Consider the following 9,478-nt stretch of genomic DNA (forward strand, 5'->3'; position numbering starts at 1 on the left):
GAAGTAACTGTTCCCCTCTGGCACTTGCCTGGCCACATCTGGAGTACTGCGTCCAGCTATGGGTCTCCCATATAAGAGGCACATTAACAAAGTGGAGAGAGGTCAATGGAGGGCAACAAAGATGGTTAGAGTACTGGAACAAGTGATGTAGGAGAGCTGAAGGAGCTCAGCCTGTTTAGCTTACAGAGGACTAAAGTGAGATCTCAGTGCAGTCTTCCATTACTTAAGCGGGTAGAGATTACAGGGAAAAGAGAGCCAGAGGTGTGCAGTGTAAGGTTAAGGGGCATATAAGTTGCAGAAAGAGAAATTCTGATTGGATACATTGAGAAAAGAAACACAGTCTGAGTAGCTAAGCACTGGCCCAGGTTGCTCAAAGAGCAATTCCTTGGAAATTGTCAAAACTCAACTTGCCGAGGTTGGCAACCTTGATCAATCTGTTCTAACTGAAGTTAGTGCTGCTTTGAGCTGGATGTGGACTGGATGACTTCCAAAGATCCCTTCCAATCTTCTATGTTCTATGATTCTGTAACACTGTATAGGAATGGATGTAACTATGGAATCAGTGCTTCATATTTATTCATCTGTTTTGCACTGCATTTTAGGAAAGTGTGATTGCATTTTGACATTCGTTTTTGTAAATCAACTTCAGTATGCTCATTTTTATAATCCTGAGCCACTGAGAACCTTGTTATGAATTTTTTTTCCAAGCTTCAAGACCCACATTCTAATTTCAAATTCCATGACCTTCCTTCTAGCTTTACGATATTTTTAAAACAGGTTACTCTACTTAGTGGAAAAAAGTAAAGGAGAATGAATACATATCACTAATCTTGGTGCACAGTCCTTCAAATACTTGGTTAAACTATCCTTGAAGCCATTAACTAAATGAACAGAATGTTATGCTCTGCAATCTTGTCTGCCTGTAATGTGTTCAGCGGTAATTCCAGAAATTTGCTTGTGTAATTACTGTTTTCATGAAGAAAATAAACTGAAAAAAAAGTACCAATATAAATACATAGATGGCATTTTTCTAATATTTTCATGGGCAGATGAGTGACAAGCGGAATCATACTTTCATATTTTTAACTATATCTTCAGTTAAATTATTCAGCATAGTTATGCATTCCGATAATTCTATATTGTAACAGTAAATGTTTGTTAGATGTACCACAAACAAAATTAGACGTGAAGGGGCTTCCATAATTTTTAAGCCACTTCCATTATGATTTACTGACAATCATGAGCTATATTCTTGTCAATATATAATTTCTTTCTAGGGTATTTTAATGAATAATTTGTCAACTTTTAATTATTTATCAACTTTCACTTTAAAAACAGGAAGCAAGTGTTTCACTGCTGAGAGAGTGTACTACTAAAACTCATCTGTGATTTGTACAGGATCTGTTACAGAAAAAATTTAAATACATCTAAATTCAATCAAGTAAAAAACTGTTGTATTGTGTTAATCTCCAGTATTCTGATAATCTTGGGTCTTAAGATGATCAGAAGTGGGTCGAATTTTGACAACTTCTAACTCTCCAGTAAACTGTCGTTCAAGTGACAAGAAAAATCTAGTAGAGCAAATGAGGATTAGCTGTCTGATTAAAATTTGTACCATTTATTAGAAGCACTACGTGCTCCTAAATTTTAGCAAAGAGGAGCTTCACCTTAGCATACTGCATAGAGCGTGGCTATTTCTTTATGCCTCTATTTCCTTTATTTGCCTTTTAATTTGTAATACAGCTCATGAAAACCAAGTAGTTTCACCACTTTAGTTACTGATATCACAGCATCCAGTATTTTAAGTACAGTGACATTCTCTTTGAAAAACCAAACAAAAAAAATCCTCATCTGAAAATTATGTCTAAGGATCTTCTAAGAAAACAAACAAAATGTGTTTCAAATCACAATAAATCAGATGCAGTTACATAATAATCCCTGCCGATATCCCTCCCTCAGCTAAACTGTAGAGCAGAAAAACAACTTGAAAAATTGAGACTTAAAAATAACAGAATAAAATCTTGTTCATGTTTCAATTTAAATTAATCATTACACGCTGTAGCTTGATTAGATAATATGTAAAAGTGTAGCTGCATAGATGTTACTTTGACAGAATTATATCTACTTTTAGTTCTGGTCCCTAAGCTATGAACAAGCCTGTGACCTCTTCCATAGCAGAATTCTAAGTATCTAAGCTGCTCTTCTTCATAAGGCATAAACCTGTTCTGCTCACACTCCCAGCCTGTCTGTCCTGAAGAGCCTCTCTATCCATCAGTGCAGTCATGCAAGCTACCACACTATTTCTTTGTAATCCCAGTGATGTTACAGCTCTACAAGTGTCCAAGGTCTTCCAGCTCCAGTACAAAAACTCTGTCCCAGATGATACCCGTTGAGAAAAACTGCTCAGTTTTTACAACTTACCACATATCCTGCAATGCAGAAGATCCACTGATAGGCAAATTTGGAACACAGCGCTCTCAGTATATCCACCTGGTGCTAATGCATCAGTTCATTTATTTTCTAATTCCAAACAGCACTTTTTGCCACCTCCTGCTCACCCACGCCCCCCAAACCCCATACCCTTTATGGACACACCATTTAAACTTTAAAAACAATGTAGCTCTACTCCTACACACAGCATCAAGCATATTTCACTAAAGATGCTAGAAGTTACAATTCTCTAAATGGAAAGTCCCTTATCAGAAGTCTTGTAATGTGTCCTTGGCATTGGAGGGGCAAATATCACTTGTTATGTCTAAGAAAGCTAAGATTCTTTGAGAAAAAAATCTGCAAAAGATTTTTAGAGAGAATCTGCAAAAACTGAATACACAATCTGAGGTGTGACATCCATTTTCTTCTCTATTAAAAACAAACAAAACTTTTACCTGATTGCCACACACAAAATATGCCATAGTTTTAAATTTCAGTTTTCATACTAGAAATATAGTTTTCCTTAAGAGTCTTTTAATTATATAGTATAGTTTTGCAAGTTGCATTTAAAATATTCATTCGTTACCTTCTCCAACTTTTTGTCCCATACAGGTTTACTCAAAATTCTCCATGTCAACTCTCAATCTGAAGTCACCTGAAAAATTGTGATAAAATGTTCAGAAGCAGGTGTATAACATACTCAAGAGACAGCAATACTGGAACTAAATCTAGTGACATAAAAAACAGCATGTCAAATACCAATGAATACATGTTATCGATTAAAATAAATTTAAAAAGAAAGTTAATACCTTAGAATTACATTCAAGTAGTCTGCAGTTCAGTCAATCAGTAAATAAGATGTAATGAGGATTCTATTACCCTGTCAGTGAAGCTACTTAATGGTGCTTTTGGGGGTGGGGAGAGCTATTTTGCAGGAGAAGCGTGTGCTGTGCAGAGACACGTGAGTATGATTTGTACAAAGCTGTAAATTGATATTTTTCATACTATTAAGTAAATTATATGAGCTAGAAAAAGCAATAAATGCTGAAAGCACCCACCTTCATTTCTTTGCCCCTTTAGAATTTTTTTTTTTAAGCATAAGAATAAATCCTGTGGAGCAACACAGAATCCATTTCTGCAGTTCATGTTTTGCTTCAAAAAACAGACAACTAGCTTAATCACTGTCTCTATTCCAGGCTAGTCTCACAGCTATTCTAGGCCCCATATGTCTGTATTCTCTCTCTCTCTCTCTGATCATTCTTTGTCTTGATGTTTTATGCATTTCGTTTAGGTACACCCAGTTACCAGTAACTTCGTCTTTATCATTTTGTACTCTTAAACTCCAAAATTCTGCATCCAGGTAAGAAAAAAAAAAAAAAAAAAAAAAGTCTTTAGTAGGTATGCCATCTTTTGTCCCTCACTGTTTCCAGACTCAGTGGAGGATTTGGAAGCTTTGGAAACAGGTATGCAAAAATTCAATGAGCTCTAATCCAAAAATGGAGCGTGGGATTCCAACCATCCTTAGACCATTTGCACAGAACGTACATAGGAGTACAGTCCATGCATAAAATGCAGGTCCTAGTCCTCCTAGCACAACACAAATCGTTTGCTAATGGCCCTATTTCCTCTACCATTTGACACAAAGCTGGGCAGATAAACGAAGAGGATCAGGTTTCAGTCTGAAGAGGCACGCATGCTTTCTTTTGAGATACAATCCCTCCTAGGGCTCTAACCAGGGAAAATAAATCTACCGGACAGAAATCAGTCTTCTCCTATTTCAAACATATAAGCAAAAATTATTTTCTAGTGAAAATATGCTGAATACAGAAATACAGATTTAAATCACAGCTCTGTCCAATCTGAAGTAACTATCCAGAATAAACAAGAACGTGGTTACAGAAAGGATTGCTTTGTATAACATTTTGTATTTCAGAAATGAGCATCAAATAGAACCTTTAATGACCTCATATCTATTGCATTTCTCCAACTTCTCCTCCAGGCATTGCAGTTATTTCTGTAAAGTTTACAAAGACTACAAAGACTATATTATTATAGCTTGTTGTTATCAAGTATGCACTGACATGGTGTGAGCAACAATTTTAGTAGGTGCCTGCTATAGCCAAATCTACGGAGGATGTGCAATATTTCTGATATATTGTTCAGTCTACACTGATTAGCACTAATATTCTGTGTAACAGACTCTATAATCACGCAGATAATGACCAAACAGGCCTGTACAGCAAATTAGTTGTGTACAATGAAACTTTGTATATAATTAAATACACAAGCACAGATTTAGCAGGGTACTAAATGGGTCTGTAGACCCCTCCTTTATCATCCTGTGAGTCTGCTTAATGCAGTACGTGCTATATGCACACCCTGTCCACACTGCAACTACCTGTGGGTATAGTGTACAGAACTGATTATGATAGCTGTTGGATAAGAATACTAGTTTTCATTGTTTTAAACTGAACAAAATTTGTTTAAATATGTGGTAAAACACTTATTATAAAGCTGCCCTTACACAAGACATTAGTGAATTAGCCTGCATATGTATCAAATAACTTAGATAAGTGGTCATCGAGACACATCCAAAAGTAAAGAGTACAAATCTTTTGTTTTATATCAAAACCTGACTTTTTTGTTATAAACATCAGCTACCGTGCCAAGCTACAGAAAGGCTAAAACATTTCTGTGTCTGAGCAGAAGAAAGTAGTCTACTAGTGACCTCATGTGTTTAACAGGCATTAGTATCTACTGCCACTCAAACTATAACCCTCAAATGTAAAAAAACAAACAAACATCTACAGTTATTTCATGTTTGCAAAACATCTTACAATCCATAAACAGGGTAACAAGTTAGAACGCAGACAATCTGGCTCCTTTAGGGAAGGAAATAGATTCTGATAACAATTAAAAAATAGGTCACTATCTTATCAATAATTAGCATTATGGTAAAATCAAACCCGTTTAAAGGAGCTATAAAATTAGAATTGTTAAAAGAAAAATATTCCAATTTTGCACCACCTTAGTGACTGAAGAGACACAAGCGAAAACAAAGAGCATAAGCATGACTCAAATCTTCCAAAGGAATATATACCAAAAACTGTGAAATCAAAAGAAAGACAGTAACACATCAGAAAGGATGCATTTCTGAACTGACCAAAGGCATACTGGATTACTTAGTTTTTAGATAAGTCAGCAAATTTTTAAAAAGAAAAAAATCTAATTTCTCATCCAAAAATTACACTACTTGAACAAAGTACATTTTCCTATCTTACACACATCTTGCCTTATTTGCATGCATGTTGTTCAATACATCCAAAGTGCAAATCAAAATGACCTAACGACCACTAGGACACTAAATAATATGTTTGACACTATTTCTTTCACATATATCTGATCAGAAAATCATTACATGGACGGATTGCAAAAATAAAAGCTTCAATACAAGAAGAGTTAAAGGAATTGTTTTTATAGTAAATGCCAATAAAGCAATAATTTCTCAAGCAGAAGAAAAGATATCTATGTCATACTGAGAACTATATAACTCAGTAAGTACATTTAAGTACATTTTGCTTTCCTATGCAATATGAAACAGGACAACTATTGAAAGCATAGCATAAAAAACTGTAGATCATCAGTTCTATCAAATATTGCAGATCTTACACTTCTAACATATTAAGGGAGAGCAACAGGAATCAGACAGCTTGCTGCATACATTTATCATCACCAGTGGGCATATAACTGACATTTGAGGAAACGTCAATGTAACTGACAGCATGGACTGGATAAGCAGATAGTGAGGTGGACTGAGAACTGGCTGAACGGCAGAGCTCAGAGGGCTGTGATCAGTGGCACAAAGTCCAGTTGGAGGCCTGGAGCTAGCGGTGTCCTCCGGGGGTCAGTACCGGCTCCAATCCTGTTCAACTTATTCATCAGTGACCTGGAGGAAGGCACAGAGCGCACCCTCAGCAAGCTTGCTGAGCATACTAAACTGGGGGGAGAGGCTGACCCACCAGAAGGCTGTGCCGCCATTCAGAGGGACCTGGACAGGCTGGAGAGCTGGGCGGAGAGGAACCTCCTGAAGTTCCACAAAGGCAAGTGCAGGGTCCTGCCCCTAGGGAGGAATAACCCCATGCCCCAGGACAGGCTGGGGGTTGACCTGCTGGAAAGCACCTCTGCAGAGAAGGACCCGAGAGTCCTGCTGGACAACAAGTTGATCGTGAGCCAGCAACGCGCCCTGTGGCAAAGGCGGCCCAAGAAGGCTGCCAGAGGGACAGGAAGCTTTGCCAGCAGGTCGAGGGGAGGTGATCCTCCTCCTCGTCTATTCAGCCCTGGTAATGCTACACCCGGACTACTGTGTCCAGTTCTGGGATTCCCAGTATAAGGGAGAGATGGTTTTACTGGAGGAAGCCCAGCAAAGGACTACTAACATGATTAAGGGACTGGATCACCTCTTATATGAGGAAAGGCTGAGAAAGCTGGGACTGTTTAACCTGGAGAAAAGACGACTGAGGGGGGATCTAAGCAACAGGTATAAATATCTGAAGGGAGACTGTAAAGACAACAGAGCCAGACTCTTCTCAGTGATATGATGAGAGGCAACAGGCACAAACAAACACAAGAAGCTCTGCGTTCTTTACTGTGAGGGTGACTGAGCACTGGAACAGGTTGCCCAGAGAGGTTGTAGTGTCTCCGTCCTTGGAGACATTCAAAAGCCATCTGGACAAGGTCCTCTGCAACCTGCAGTAACTGACCCTGCTTGAGCAGGGCAGTTGGACTAGATCATCTCCAGAGGTCCCTTCCAACCTCAACTATTCTGCGAAAATCACATATAAATTAATAGTATAAAGTCTGCAAAATACTAATGCGTTTTCAAAAGTGTAACAAAAAGATTCTTTAACATTGTGGAGAAAAATAATTTACAAAATAGTCTTACTCAGGTAACTTTTAAAATTTTAAAAGATTAAAAATATGTGGAAACTATAATAATAGAAAGTCAATCTCAGCTCAGTGACTCAGCTGTCATCTTGTATTTGACAATGACTTACCAAATATGTTTGATAATATTGCGCTAATCTTACTTCCAAACAAAATGAACCTTCTGCAGTACATGAAGATATTTCAGCTGCTCCAGAACACTGTCAAATATATTATTTCCCAAATTGAGTTCTGTCGACTGCTAAGAAAAGCTTATAAATATTGTTAGAGCTTCTGTACAGCCTAATTACAAAGAGACAGAAGAGCACAGGCTAAACAGGAAACTAAGATATTCATTACACTTTTTCAGTCCTCCCAACACTAAAAAAAATAAAAATAAAAAAGTAACTTAAAATGCATATACCTAGCCAACTTTCTGACATTTCAGATTAGTTTCAAGAAAATCTTATTTTACTCTTCTAATCTATTAACAGGAGCGTTTGATTCAGTAAATCAGATGCAGATGTAAAAGGGCAATAATACTACTGCGTTCAGCAGGTACTGCTCTTACCAGGAGAAGCTTTGACTTGAAACTCAGTATCTCAATAAGGCTAAAAGACGTTGACCATACTCAAAACATCTGTCTCCAAATGCCAGAAATCCTGATGCAGACTATAAAGGTAAATGTAAAAATCAGAGGTTGTCATAGATAAAACACAAATTATAAAACACAGAACCTTCCAGAATCTCTTAAGTCCATGACGTGCTTCTGAATGATTATCTAACACAAATTAAAAATGTTTTTAAAAGCACAGTAAAAACATACGTTTAATTATTTTTATCAATTTAGCAGTAAGCTTTAAGGACTCCTTCTAAGTGAAGTGACTTGATTTTAATGCACAAAAAAATGATTTAATGGAATACGTCAGTCCTAAGCTTAAGTGTAGAAAGGCCAAGTTTCACCTTTCGATAAAAAAATTTCTATCTACTTTGTGATTCACCAAAGCTAAGAACTTAAACTAATGAAATGTACAATCTCCAACTGTATACACTTAATAATAATAAAATAACAGTATAAAACAATTTATCCTACTCCCAGTCATACTTCCCTGTTGTGATAACCTGCCAATTTCATCGTTTTGAATTTGAACCAAGTCTCATAAACCAAATCATTTTTTCATATGTAAAATTACAGTTGCATATGTACAAAAATAGTAGCTACATGTTCTCATCTACTAAAGACTACCTAAGTGAAGAAAGTACTTCCACGTCAGTTGGAGAAACGTGCCAAACCAGAATGGTGAAAGGCCAAGTGGGTGGGGGAAATCCAGAAGCATTCATTATAAAATAGCAAGTCGACAAAGAAAGCGTTAAACTCATGATATTATAAAGTAATCTGCATCCTATTAAAACTTGTGTACGCGTCTTCTCTAACGAAGAGTACTCCGAACTTCCATAAAAAAGGGATCACTAAAGGAAGCGAATGGAAACGGCCTGGCAGCTGATCGCAGGCCGCTCCCTCGCCCGGGACGTTTCCACGGGGGGCTCCCAGCGCCGAGCGCCCCCGCGCTGCCCCCTGCCGCCACACTACCGCTTTTTGCAAAAGGGGTCACAAGGGGGAGCGGGCACAGGGCGAAGGAGCGGTGAAGGGGGGACCGATGGGCGCGGGGCGGAGGTGGAGGGGCTTGGGCAGGCCGCAGCAGCGAGGGCGCTCTGGTTCTCCGGGGTCCTCGGCCCGGAGCCGGGTTTAGAGCCGGCAGCGGCCAACTGCCCGTCGCCACGGCAACGGCTCGGCCCACGCGGCCTCTGGGAAACGCACGGCGCCACCCGCCGGCCACGCCGTCGCCATAGCAACAGCGCGACGCTACGGCGCGCGGCGAAGGACAGCACCGGGCGGGCCCGCTCGCCTCCCCGCCCCGCCGCTGCGGCAACAGTTCGTGACTGCGCGGGCGGGTGGGTGCGCCCGCCCGCCCTGCGCCCGACCGGACCGGGCCGGGCCGGGCCCCAGAGCTCGGACAACCCCTTTCCTCCCTTTCCGCTTCGTTGCGGCTATGAAGCGCGCACCTGCACGAAGTCCGCTGGTTGGTTTAACGTCGCCTCGCAGCCTCGGCAGAGGAGTGGGAGG

General features: G+C 39.5%; 1 protein-coding gene across 1 annotated transcript in view; it reads right to left on the reverse strand.

Annotated features, from left to right (window-relative positions):
• SLC26A7 (solute carrier family 26 member 7) overlaps positions 1 to 3,085 on the reverse strand; it is a 103,367-nt gene extending 100,282 nt beyond the window's left edge. Inside the window, exon 1 of the mRNA XM_068933061.1 lies at positions 3,017 to 3,085. The gene's annotated coding sequence lies outside the window, so the exon portion shown is untranslated. The remainder of the gene's footprint in view (positions 1 to 3,016) is intronic.
• Positions 3,086 to 9,478: the final 6,393 nt, after the last annotated feature.

This window comes from Struthio camelus, chromosome 2, assembly GCF_040807025.1.
Source record: "Struthio camelus isolate bStrCam1 chromosome 2, bStrCam1.hap1, whole genome shotgun sequence".
In the NCBI taxonomy this organism is placed as follows: Eukaryota; Metazoa; Chordata; class Aves; order Struthioniformes; family Struthionidae; genus Struthio; species Struthio camelus.